The 12,812-nt window shown below is 31.5% G+C and overlaps 1 protein-coding gene across 10 annotated transcripts in view; it reads right to left on the reverse strand.

The window, feature by feature from the left end:
• Nucleotides 1-12,812, reverse strand: part of brat (tripartite motif-containing protein brain tumor) — a 349,175-nt gene that overhangs the window by 109,653 nt on the left and 226,710 nt on the right. For 2 of the 10 annotated variants that reach the window (XM_085196081.1, XM_085196079.1), the window contains one exon: nucleotides 1,785-1,855. The exons of the other annotated variants lie outside the window; for them this stretch is intronic. The gene's annotated coding sequence lies outside the window, so the exon portion shown is untranslated. The remainder of the gene's footprint in view (nucleotides 1-1,784; nucleotides 1,856-12,812) is intronic. 10 annotated transcript variants of the gene reach the window in all.

Raw genomic sequence — 12,812 nt, forward strand, 5'->3', positions numbered from 1 at the left:
CACTGAATCTAGAATTGTTTTTAAGATAGGTTGTTTGTGATGAGCAAAAATGGGAATTTTGGTAAATCCCTAGAGTTCCGAAAAAAATTTTGTTGAAAAAATACGCAGGTGAAACCACGAACGGATGCTAGTGCTATAATTTAGATGGTGCACAATTATAATAATGAAATATATCTAATAATAGTTAATCAAAACCATTCTCCTCTAAATAACAAAATGTCTCCCTAGTTACTAACCGCAAAACGTCTTTGTCTCCGGATTTGCCAAATACAATCAAAACTCTACGTTACACAATTAGCCTAGATCAAAGTTGGCAGCTAATGATCTAATAGAACAGGCGAATCCACGTGTCGACGTATGTATCATTAATCATTCTGAGAAACGTATACGGAAGTGCCTTGGTAACTGGATGTCAGTGTACCTAGGTACATATGTTACAATTTGTAGGTATGTCTTTATGTTCATACATAGAATTATTTTGAATCAAAATAAATGTTTTATATTGAGAATTTTTGCAGCGTTGAGCTTCTCTAATTAATATGTAATACCTCTAAAATTCGGTGGGAAGTGGGGAACGAAGTGTCTTAACAGTTCATAGCTATCATAATTATAGCATGGCTGTCATAATTATTATATCGTCGTGTCTCATTCTACTAAAGGAGGAAATGAAATTCGAACAGGAATTGAATCCACAACTTTTATTATTAGAGATAAAAAGTGTTCCACTGTGCCGCTATAGTTAAATAATACTAACTCAAAACGTATTTTCCAGTAGGTCATCTATACTACATGAGGAAATAAAATACTTATAAGAAAATGAAAATTGTTTTATAGTAATATTATTATTTATAATAATAAAACCATATGACTATTTATTTAATAGTACTTTGTAATTTCTATTATTACATTCTGAGAAGCGGATGCGGAACTAAACCTTGGCGTGGGCATGTTCGGACTTAGAAATGTACCGTGTACGATAATATGTAAGTGGTGTTATTAAACAATAATATGTGTTTCAAACGAAAATAGCAATACATACTTATAAATATGGGTATGAGTTGGAATGATAGAATAACCGCAAATGAAACAGGTTTTATTAGATATATCCGTAAATAGATGCATTTTTTAATTCTTAGTCTTGCTTTTTTAAAAAACATCATGGGCTAATTCCGTACTATTTCGTTAATTTTTTTCTTCGCCTACAATGATGAGAAATAAAAAAAAAACAGTAAAATCTCTAAACATGGCAAGAGCCCATAAGTATTCGAATGGATAGTACAAGCCTACAAAATAAAGTTACGATGTCAATCGATCTTGACATATTACCATTCACCTTGAAATATAAGATATTTAATTACATTCGCTGTCATTTTACCGAATACAATTGTACTTGAAAAATTTGAAATTTTTTTAAGAGGTACAATATATATTTTAAGATAGCTTATATAGTCCATTAAAAAAATCATGTCACACGTCGAACAGTGAGGCGGCGTCTCACTGTAAACGAGAAGGCGTGGCGTTAAGTTCCGCCACTTAACACGTAATGTGTCGAATGTGTTTAAAATTGAGCGGAAAAGGTGGGTCTGTCTGACCGTCTACCCAGCTATGTTGGAGCAAGCGTGAAGCTGCCATAAATATAATTTAAATTCACAATCTCAGCAAGATTTTCACTAACAAAATTATTTCAATTATATCGCATAAAATTCACGATATATTCATCTTTCTCATTCAAACATTGAATAATATGAATATGTAAGCAAAGGACAAAAGCAGCAGGCACTAACCAAAATCACTCAATCCGGTTAAACCCTTTATATTGTTATCGTATTTGAGAATCGCTAACAGTCAGCATTACCTGTAAACAAAGATAAAACAAACATTATTACAAGGGAATATAATTAAGCCTGTCTCTATATTGTATGGAAAATTTGCTAAATTGACAAATAATTTATAAGTAGTAGGTATGCTGAATTATGTTTTATTTATCTAAAATATTTGTTTTAGAGGGGAACTGGCCTGGTCTTCCTGGGGAATGGAGTCTCTTAAACAGTAGGCTCCCTTGCGCCTGTTTTAAGCAGGAAAAAGCGTTAAGCTACTCTCTTCTTCTACTTGAAGCTTCATATACGAAAATATCCTTTTATTATTTAATTTATATAGTAAAGTCACGAAATTCACCTAGTTTCCACAGCTCAGTCTAATCTATTGGTGGCGTGAGATTAAGGAAGACCTAAACATACATCGCGTACGTATAAGCGCGTAAGCCGGTGTTTCCGTAGAAACCATTGTTTGAGACGACCACACAGGAATATTGTCTTAAGCGAGGATCTTTGAACCCTATACGTGTTGTTATGTATATTAATAAATTATATTTTGGAACTGGTAACCGTCGTGGCTGTTTGGTCCGCCAATGCGACAGTTGTGAGTTCAACTCGCAAATAGGGGAAATGAACTGAACGAAGAAATTTCGTGGTAACAAGATAAAGCGTGGCGTTTTTTTTTTTTTCCATTTAAATATTTTTTCACGAAGTAACAGTTATAGTTTACAATCGGACGCTGTACTATTGCGCCATGTAAGATTTTAAAATGTAACGATGTAGAAGAGAATTAATTATACATAATTAAATTCTCTTTGATTATTACAATGTATATAAACAATACGGAAAAAAAATAAGGTTAACAACGATCAAATGACTATAAAATTACGTAGTGTTTACCTTAAACAAACAGATAAAGCGTAGTGATGTAATTATAGATTAGATATCTAACATAAATGTTATTGTAAATGATTAAAACAATCCGTTTAATATTAAAGAACTAAATATAGTGTACTCCAATTCGGACAAAATAAAAAATTCTAGTAAACCTCTGGGCTTAAGAGGCGAGGCGGGGGATTATCGTGGGAATTTTTGGGCGTATTTATTAAGATTTATAGCATTGTTTGCTATACTTTCACGAATTTCATCGCAAATCTTTTGCCGCAATGAAATGTGTACGCTTTTTTTCTTAGTTTTAACATAATGAAGGTATTTTTTTAAATTTGACGTTATAAATCAAGAACAATAAAGAAAGTGATCTAATTGAAATTTTGGGGGTGGTAAAAATTATAGAATTGTGCAAAGAGAGTAGAATAGATGACGTTTAAATTGTATGGACAATTTTGTCAACTTGAACTTTAACCCGCTGTTGTTACGTGCAGTAGTCTATAGCATTAAAGAACTAGTTCATCTATAAAAACATAAACAAACTTGCAGAACCACCACCCATCATGCATTTGACGAAAAAACATGATCCCTAATCATTTCCCAATACATTACTAATTCCAAAACGAAACAAGACCTCTAGTTAAGTAGAAGTATTACAATATATAACAAAAATACGTTCTATCCCATTTTAACTGTAAATATTTGTACTGGTTATGGGTGGGTACAAACCCTGACTTTGTTTGAACAAGTTGTACGCCCGATCCCGACATAGTAAATCTTTAGTTTAGTGATCCTTTAGGTCGCCTTGTTTATTTTTAACTGGATTTAGTAAGAGCTTGATGCATAGAGCACGATAAGTTACTTTATATGAGAAAGTTAGAGACTTCTTTTATAGCTTTACAAACACACACACTAGAATATATTGTTGTTGATGAAATATAAAAAAAAAAACCTTATTATTTTAAGTATTTTATCGACTTGTTAATTTTTTTTTTATTTACGTTATGTTCTATGTAAAATTTTCCAAATTCATTTGAACACCGGGCTTAAACCATTGACATCCTCCCAACTTTGACTCAATAGCTTTAATTATATATTAAGAACAATATTTTATTAATTTCATATTATTTTATATAAAATAATTAACATTTTCAAAGAAAACATCATTCATACAAACAATCGAATACTTAGTATATACACATAATCTTTTATATTGCCGCTTAATAATATAATCTAAAAAGCAATACTTGTAAACCTTAATGTTTATGATAAGATATGGTTTAAAGTGGAATTTTTGTATATTGTGTTTACAAAGAGATATAAATTTAAAAGGAATATTATCAAAATAATTATTAAACATATTACATAAAAAAGAATTACAGCTTGTTATTTATAAAAAATGCTTATAGCGGGAATCGAATACACGACCCAAATTTTCAATAATAGTAAGTCTATCTACAACAATACACAACACTACGTATTATAGATTTTAACTTGATGTCAGCCATTAAAACACGGGCACATTAATTATTATTATAAGGAAAATGATTAATTACTTTCCAAGAATTCCCCTTTGGGGTTCTTTAGAGAGGTATGCTGGTTATATCTAGGTATATTTAGGATGGCATTAATGATTTGGTAAAGCGATTTGACTTTAGGTTGTAAATGGATGGTGGAGGTGTTCCTTTAGTTATGGGGTAGTGGGTTCTTCAATCATATGAATTTTAGGATTTTAGAATATTTTCACGTAGGAAGTTTTTCAAATCTTTAAAGCATGAAAAATGGGTATATATATCTAGATACGCTGTTTATAGCATTAAAATAGGAAAAAAATATTAGTTTTACCTTTTATTCCGCAAGTACTAAGTGGAGAGATTTTTTGTTAGAACACCCTACTCTCCAGTCTTCGCCCAAATTAGAGACATTTCGTTCCCGAGTTTCAAGGACAAGACTTAAAATTATTTTTCAAAAACATGACAAATTGGATTTACCGTACAAATTAATATTAAAACTTCGGAAATCTTTAAATCATTAACTTAGCAAAGAGCTCTTAAGAGTCCATTACGCGTTAAGAATTCTCGAATAAATTCACTAAAAGGTTCTAGATTACAGTCTACAGTATCTCGTTCTTATAGTTAAATGAAATCTATAAAATCACTTTCACTTTAGTTTTGGGATTGCTTCATTAAGTCTAGACAACAATTTAGTTTCAATTAGGATTTGTTAATTATAGAATGTTCACTCGAATATTAAATATAATATAGTCCTCCAGCCGGTTTCATTATAATAATATATTTACGTTATATAACCATAGTTCTATTTATCATTTAATGCCAGTTTACCCTCATATTATTGTATTCTGTTTTGTTGATTCAATTTATGGAAATATTATTTTATTTTTAAGATAGTTAACTTTTATTGAATTCTTTAATAAATCAAAGACTAAAATAATCATGTCAGGACTTTACAGAAATAATTAATTTGAAAAATTTAAGATATTAAACTAATATGTTATGCCATCAGCATAAATTTACTAAAATATAAATCAACAAAATTTCACAAACATTTAGTAGAAATTCACTATTCTTTTACTGTCAAAATAGTTTAATAATCATTTCTTAGACATAAAATAATTGATTTTGTTATTTAGAATAGTACCCAAATATGTGTTAGATACAGGAACTGTCCTATCTATAGACTGATTGTAATCATATGCAGATGTAATATGTGAGTGATTTCTTTTCCATTTTAAAATTAATTAGTGAATATTGATGTCTTAAGGTAGAAATTTAGTTTTTTAATGTAATCATGCAAAAAGTAAAATGATTATTTTGACTTGAAAATTTTCAGTTTAAGTATATCATTGATAATAGTGTATTGATGTCTGTATATACTTTATGTAGATAGTATAAAATTGTAATAAAAGAACCACTAAGTGTAGCCCTTAGGAGCCTTTCATATAATTAATCAAAAATTTCAAGCTTTAGGTTTAACTCATTTTGTGCTTAAAATTATTTTGTTTGGTATATTATAGGACATCATTGCCCATGTAAGTTTCTAATTATTAAAAAAAGTAATAACTTTTTCAATGGAAAACTTTAAAAATATTTTACTTTTGTGCTTTTTCTAAAATTGTTGCTTTTGTGACTGAGTTTTGTTTTGTAAGTATCTGTCAAATAACATTGTTCGAAGCACAGTTAACTTATGATAAGCGCTTAGTTCGGATTCTTGTACTGTACATAAATTGAATCATTACTGCAACAGCAACAATGCAGTTCATTGATTTTTTTTTTTTCTCCTTTATTGTTTTTTACTATTTTAAAGTGAGATTTTTTTTTTTTTGAATTTATTTTTTTGTTCTTTTTGATGTCTTTCTTGCAACTGGCGGGAATGTTGTTGTATAAAACCTTGATTTTATTATTATTATTTCATATATATTTATATTTTTATATTATACTGCTATTTTTTTTTTTTTTTTTTTTTTTAATATTTATTTATTAATATTTATACAAATTTATTTTTCTGTATCTTATATATAAATAATGGCTTCGAACGATACTAGTAATAATTCCTTCCTATCTTTATCTTCTATTTCCGAAGGCAGCGACAGCAACGGCAGTATCCCCAGCATCCCATCACTAAATGAAAATCTTAATTCATTCTTCTCGGACGTCCCGAAAAACTTTAATATTATCCATATAAACGCTCAGAGTATTCCAGCACACTATCCTGATTTATTGTCATCTTTCGATAGTAAAGACATACATGCCATCTTAATATCAGAATCATGGCTTAAACCATGCTTACAGTCAACCTCCTACTCACTGCCGGGATTTCACTTGATTAGAAATGATCGTACTGGACGGGTTGGTGGAGGTGTTGCAATTTATTTGCGTGGCCATATTCCTTTTTCAATTGTAAGTACATCACTACCACAGGACAACGCATATGCGGAACATTTATTTATCGAAGTGATATTAAATCATACCAAACTACTTCTTGGGGTTTTTTACAGTCCTAACCTTACAGTTGACTATTTCTCGTCATTTGAAATCCTGGTCGATCAATTTATGCCCTCTTATGAGCATACTTTGATAATGGGAGACTTTAACACTTGTCTTTTTAAAAACGATAGTCGAGCGTCTCGTTTACAAAGTTTAGTAAATTCAACTAATTTAAACATTTTACCTCTAGCACCAACTCATCACTTTCCACATTCTAATCCTTCTCTTCTTGATTTAATTTTAGTATCTTCCATTGACCATGTCGCGAGGCATGGCCAATGTCCTGCGCTAGCATTCTCCTATCATGATCTTCTTTACGTATCTTACAAAGTTAGACCTCCTAAAGCAAAATCAAGAATTCTTCTGCAGCGCAATTTTGGAGGTATGGATTCGGAGCGGTTAACTGAAGATGCCAGTAAAATTGACTGGACTGTCATTGATAATGCTCGAACAGTAGATGAACAAATTACTATTTTTAATTCTTTTTTAATAACTCTTTATGATACTCATGCACCAGTCCGACCGGTTAGAATTAAACATCTTCCTGCACCATGGCTTACTGCGGACATAAAGAAACTGCAGGAAAAAAAACATACCGCTAAGAGTAAATATATTTCTGACGGAAGTGAGGCAAATAGAAATAAATATGTGAGAGCTCGTAATCGCTGCAACAGGGTTTGTAGAGATAGTCAACGACGCCATATCTATAAATCAGTAATCGAAGAAGATGATCCAGCTAAAGTCTGGAAATTTCTTAAATCCCTTGGAGTCGGTAAAACAAAACATACAGTTAATCCAACAAATTTAGATTTAAATTCTCTTAATCAACATTTCACTTCTTCTAGTACAATCGATAGTACGAATAAATTGAAAACATTAATTGATCTTTCCTCTTTACCCGCTCCACAGACTCCTCCTTTTAAATTTAGTCAATTCACTGTATGTGATGTTAAGAGAAATATTATCGCTATTAAGTCGGGTGCAGTCGGCGCTGACTGCATTAGTCGTAAAATGATCATTCCTATAATAGATCTATTAGCTCCTGTAATTACATCCATTTTAAATCGTTCCATTCTCCACGGTGATTTCCCTTCCATTTGGAAAGATGCCCAAATTCTCCCATTACCAAAAAAATCTAATCCGTCTTCCTTTTCCGATTATCGTCCGATTTCTATCCTTCCATTGTTATCTAAAGTGCTAGAACGCCTTGTACATAAACAACTAAGCACATTCCTTTCAAAACACAATTTCCTAAACTCCTTACAGTCCGGCTTTCGCCATGGTCATAGTACGACTACTGCTCTAGTCAAGATCACCGATGACATCAGACATGGCATGGATGATCGGAAGATAACGGTGCTGACATTATTAGATTTTAGTAATGCCTTCGGCACTGTTGATTTTGACATTTTACTTGCATCACTGACTTCTCTTAACATATCTCCTGAGGTAATTGATTGGTTTCGTTCTTACTTGTGCGGACGCCGACAGCGCATTCGAATAGATGATTCATATTCTGAATGGTCTTTCACTAGTGCTGGCGTCCCACAAGGTGGCGTGTTGTCCCCTCTCCTTTTTTCAATTTTTATTAATACCATCTGTCTTAAAATTTCTTCTCTCTATCACCTGTATGCAGACGACTTACAAATCTACTCACAAGGTACTCTCACTGAGCTACCCAATACCATCCAGAACATTAATAACGATCTTGAGCAAATTTCAGTTTGGAGCAAACATTTTGGACTTACTATAAATCCTTTAAAGAGTCAAGCAATTGTTATCGGTAGTCCTAGAATACTGTCGAAAATTGACTTAGCACATATGCCCACTATAATGATCGATGGAACTTCCATTCCATTTAGGGAATCTGTTAGGAATTTGGGTGTAGTTATTGATAAGCATTTGTCTTGGGAACCCCAAATAGGAGAGATAAGTAAAAAGATTTATGCTGCTTCTGCATCTCTGCGTAGGCTGCGCAATTTCCTACCAATACCTACCAAAATTGCGCTGGCAAACTCACTCCTATTACCAATTCTCGATTATGCTGATATTTGTTATCTCGACATTAAAGAGGAGCAACTGAATAAACTTGAGAGACTTCAAAACCTTTGCATTAGGTTCATATTTGGTATACGTAAATATGATCATATTTCTGAATTTCGTGATAAGCTCAAGTGGCTCCCTATCCGCCTTCGCAGGAATACTCATATACTTCATCTTCTCTATTCCGTGCTGTTTAATCCTTCTACTCCTCCTTATCTGAAGAAACAATTCAGGTTTCTACATGATGTTCACTCACTTTCCCTACGTTCCCAGAAAAATCTATTACTTGAAATTCCTCCTCACTCTTCTTCTTTTCTGACTAACTCCTTCACTATTAAAGCTGCCCGACTATGGAATTCCTTACCAATTGAGGTCAGGCATGCCAAAACCTTACAAAAATTTAAAACTTCACTTAAAAACCACTATATGAATATTTAATTTAGCCTTTGTTTTATACTTTTACTTTTCAAAATACTTTATGTATAAATATTATATCTATGATTTGTATGTATATATATATATATATGTTATTTATTGTTTATTATTATATTTATTTATATAAATATTTATTTGTAGTATATATATACATATATATGTATATGTATTTTATTTTTATTTCTACTATTAAACAATGTCCTGCAATTTAATGCACCACCCACCATCTTTTTTATACAACTCCAACGACCAAAGGTTGCCTGGAAGAGATCGCTTTAAGCGATAAGGCCGCCTTATTGTACATGTGTTTCAATGTATTTTGTATATAATTTTTGTAAATTTTTTATGTGCAATAAAGTATATTGTATTGTATTGTATTGTATATATATATGAAGTCATTTTAGAAAAAAAAGGATTGCTCTTCTATAAAAAAATGTAGACCAGGCATCGAACACTTGACCCGATTATTAACTGGAAATTAATATAAATAAATAGACCTCCAGTGTGATTTTGATTAAAAAGAATCATTTTCAACTGTGCTATCTACAGGTAAAGTATGACCGTGACCGTAGCGGCATAGTTAGAACGTAGCTAAGTGTAGCAAAATATATATATATTAAAAAAATATATTTTGGGGTATCTTGACCCTAGGTTTTCTCTGCTATGCGTGAAGATTATTTATTTATTTTTATTTCAAATTTAGTACTGCACTGTAACCACGCACCTTGTTCTTAGGTACCTCATAACTCTTTCGCCTCGTCCACTGGCATCCACTTCTTCATTCATGTCGTCTCGAAGGTCAACCGAGGTCTCCCTCCCACAAGTCAGACAAAATTAAAAGCTGAAACTGCGTGTCCCGCAAAATACTTTATAATAAAAAAATAACCGCCATCGTTATATTTTGATGGTACGAAGCTCAGTTTAACATAACAAAGGTTGCCCAACTATTGTTTGAGCCAGACGATATTTAAATATTCTATTGGGCTCTGTATAGGTATTTTTTCAATTTTTTTTTTTACGTTTTATACAAAAGCTGGTGTTCGTGTATTGAAACGTATGCGACGACTGGCTCATACTGTTAGAAAAGTGAAATAGGAGGTATTTTTTACTAACTGCCTTAAAAATTTATATTGAATAAGATTGAGATAAGAATTCGTTGGAGTCGAAAGACTTATATTACTACAATTACTAAAACACAAGGTAAACGCGAATATTTCGGTTTAATAAAGAATTCCATTAAAATGAAATGTCAAAAAAACCTACGAAAGGACCTATTAAATAAGTATCTATTATAGTAGAAGTAGTTATCAAAGCAGCTATGGCGTCATATACGAGTATTATATAGTTAAGAAAGTTTCAATATAAACCATAAATTCCACCCTTTATTTCATCTTGAGCATAATATTTGAAATAACATGAAACAATAAGGCATCGACAACACCTGCATCGCACTCATGCCATTGTCCCAGTGTTTTGACAAAGAAGTTATCACATAAATCTTATACAATATACACTTATATACTGAACAGCTGTTTCCTTTATATCACTTTATAAGACTCGTTAAGTGTTTTTGAGATTGGATGGTGAATGGGTGGGTTTTAATAATAGTTTGTAAATAATGGTTATTAAAATACTTAGTTCGTGGTACAGTTTTTGAATAAACGTGAAGGTTGTGAGTTCGATTTCCAGTTGGGGAAATTAATTGTGATCATTTTCTCGCTCTGATAAGAACACACGCAATATTTGGAAAAATGGATGTTATGTGAGAAAACAAGCAAAAATAAAAAAAGAATAACTATAAGGGGTAAAAAAGAGTACTTAAGAAGAGAAGGAGAACGAAATGTTGTATGGATATAAAAATATTATGTCATTCAAATGAAGTTTAATTATTTAGTTTCCTTACTTTAGTCTCAGTATAAAATATGTTTTTAATTAGCTATACAGTAACTTAAATATAAAATAATAATTTAAATCTAAAACAGCATCTGTATTCCATAGTTAGAAAACCATGTGTCCAAGTGACGAAACATAAAGAAAAATTAACGAGCTTCACCTTAAACTGAGTCCATTTAAATTTTATTCTGTATTTCCTTGAATAGCCGGAACTTCTCGCTTTAAAGGAATAGTAAACGAATGGAGTCAACGCTTTTAATTTACATTTTAAAAATTTAAATGAACTCGTTCGTACATAGCATAGCGGACTCTATTCATTTTGTTATTCAAGTTTTCGGAGATGAATCTTGTAGTGCTCAGTTACTTAGCCGGTGTCTGGTTAAGACGACCAATTTACATGAAAACTAGATTGATTATTAATATTTAGTAGGAATGTTAATAGTTGGTAGTTTGGTATAGCCCTGTATAATTAAATTAAACGGAAGGCAGTATGAAAATGAATGTTAAATATTAACGATTTTTAATACATCTAGACGCTGTGACTTCGCCCGCGTGCTTAAATGGAAATAAGAGTTGCGTATGACACATTCTATGGACTATTATTAAATGGACTACCTTTGAGTAGAAACAGACAGTTTTTTCAATGAAACAGCAGTTCCTAAGATTAGCGCGTTCAACCAATTAGATTTTTATGTATAATATTTATAAGTTTGGAAAATAACCTATGGAAAATTCCAACCAGAAAGGTATATATACATATATTCAGTAAAGTATACCTATACAAATTCGATCTCCATATATTTGTAAATTAACGGAGCGTTAGTATTTAACCCTCCTCTTCTGTCGGGTAAAGGACCCATTTCATATACACGCGCGCTCTTCATCACACGTCTTACGTTATTGTGATTTAAAACGACCCTTGACTCAACGAATTTATATCGGTGTTAAAGATTGTATCCTGTCAGGTAAATAGGAATTCAAATTTATTTATATAAAAAAATATCTTTTCAATAATTATATAAAGCGGAGAAAGAAGTGTCTTGACACTAGGTTCTCTGGACCAAACCCTGCTATAAGACAGGATAAAGCGTGTTTTTTTTTTCAACTAGCTAGAAAATGCGAATCCGCCTTTTATACTATTTACATACAAAATATTATCGAAATCAGTACAGCTATGTTCACGTTAATAAGTGAACACAAACAAATATGTAAACATTTACATTTCAGATAAAAGAATAAGCAATTTAAATACAAAACATGAAATGTTAATTTTCAATAAAGAACGAACCAGAATTGAGTTATCTCAAAAATATAACAAATTTCTTGCCGCAGCGGAAGTACTAATAAAATATGTGGGTAAGCAAACTTCGTTTGAGCCTCGTTCAATTCGTTTAAACAACTAAAATAGCCTGGCTGTATCCGCCGCGCTGCAGGGGACTGTTTGGGTAAGGCGTCTTCAAGATTTCATTTTGGAATTACTTTATGGGTAATTCCCTTTTGAAGAATATAAATGTTTATTGACTTAAATTATTCTATATCTTTTTCGTTCTTGAGTTTTGATGACAAAAGTTAAGTGTTATTAAAATATATCAGTGATAAATAATAAACATGAACATTAAAGATAAAGCCCAAGAAGAATTTTTACTTTAGAACTAAATTATTAAACAATGCTATCGAATTAACTAAATTCGTAAAATTTACTGTTTTCCCGTAGGAATTTCAGGAAATCCTCTTT

Source organism: Heliconius melpomene, chromosome 13 (assembly GCF_056956725.1).
Source record: "Heliconius melpomene rosina isolate 202511_hmr_F chromosome 13, ASM5695672v1, whole genome shotgun sequence".
Lineage (NCBI taxonomy): Eukaryota > Metazoa > Arthropoda > Insecta > Lepidoptera > Nymphalidae > Heliconius > Heliconius melpomene.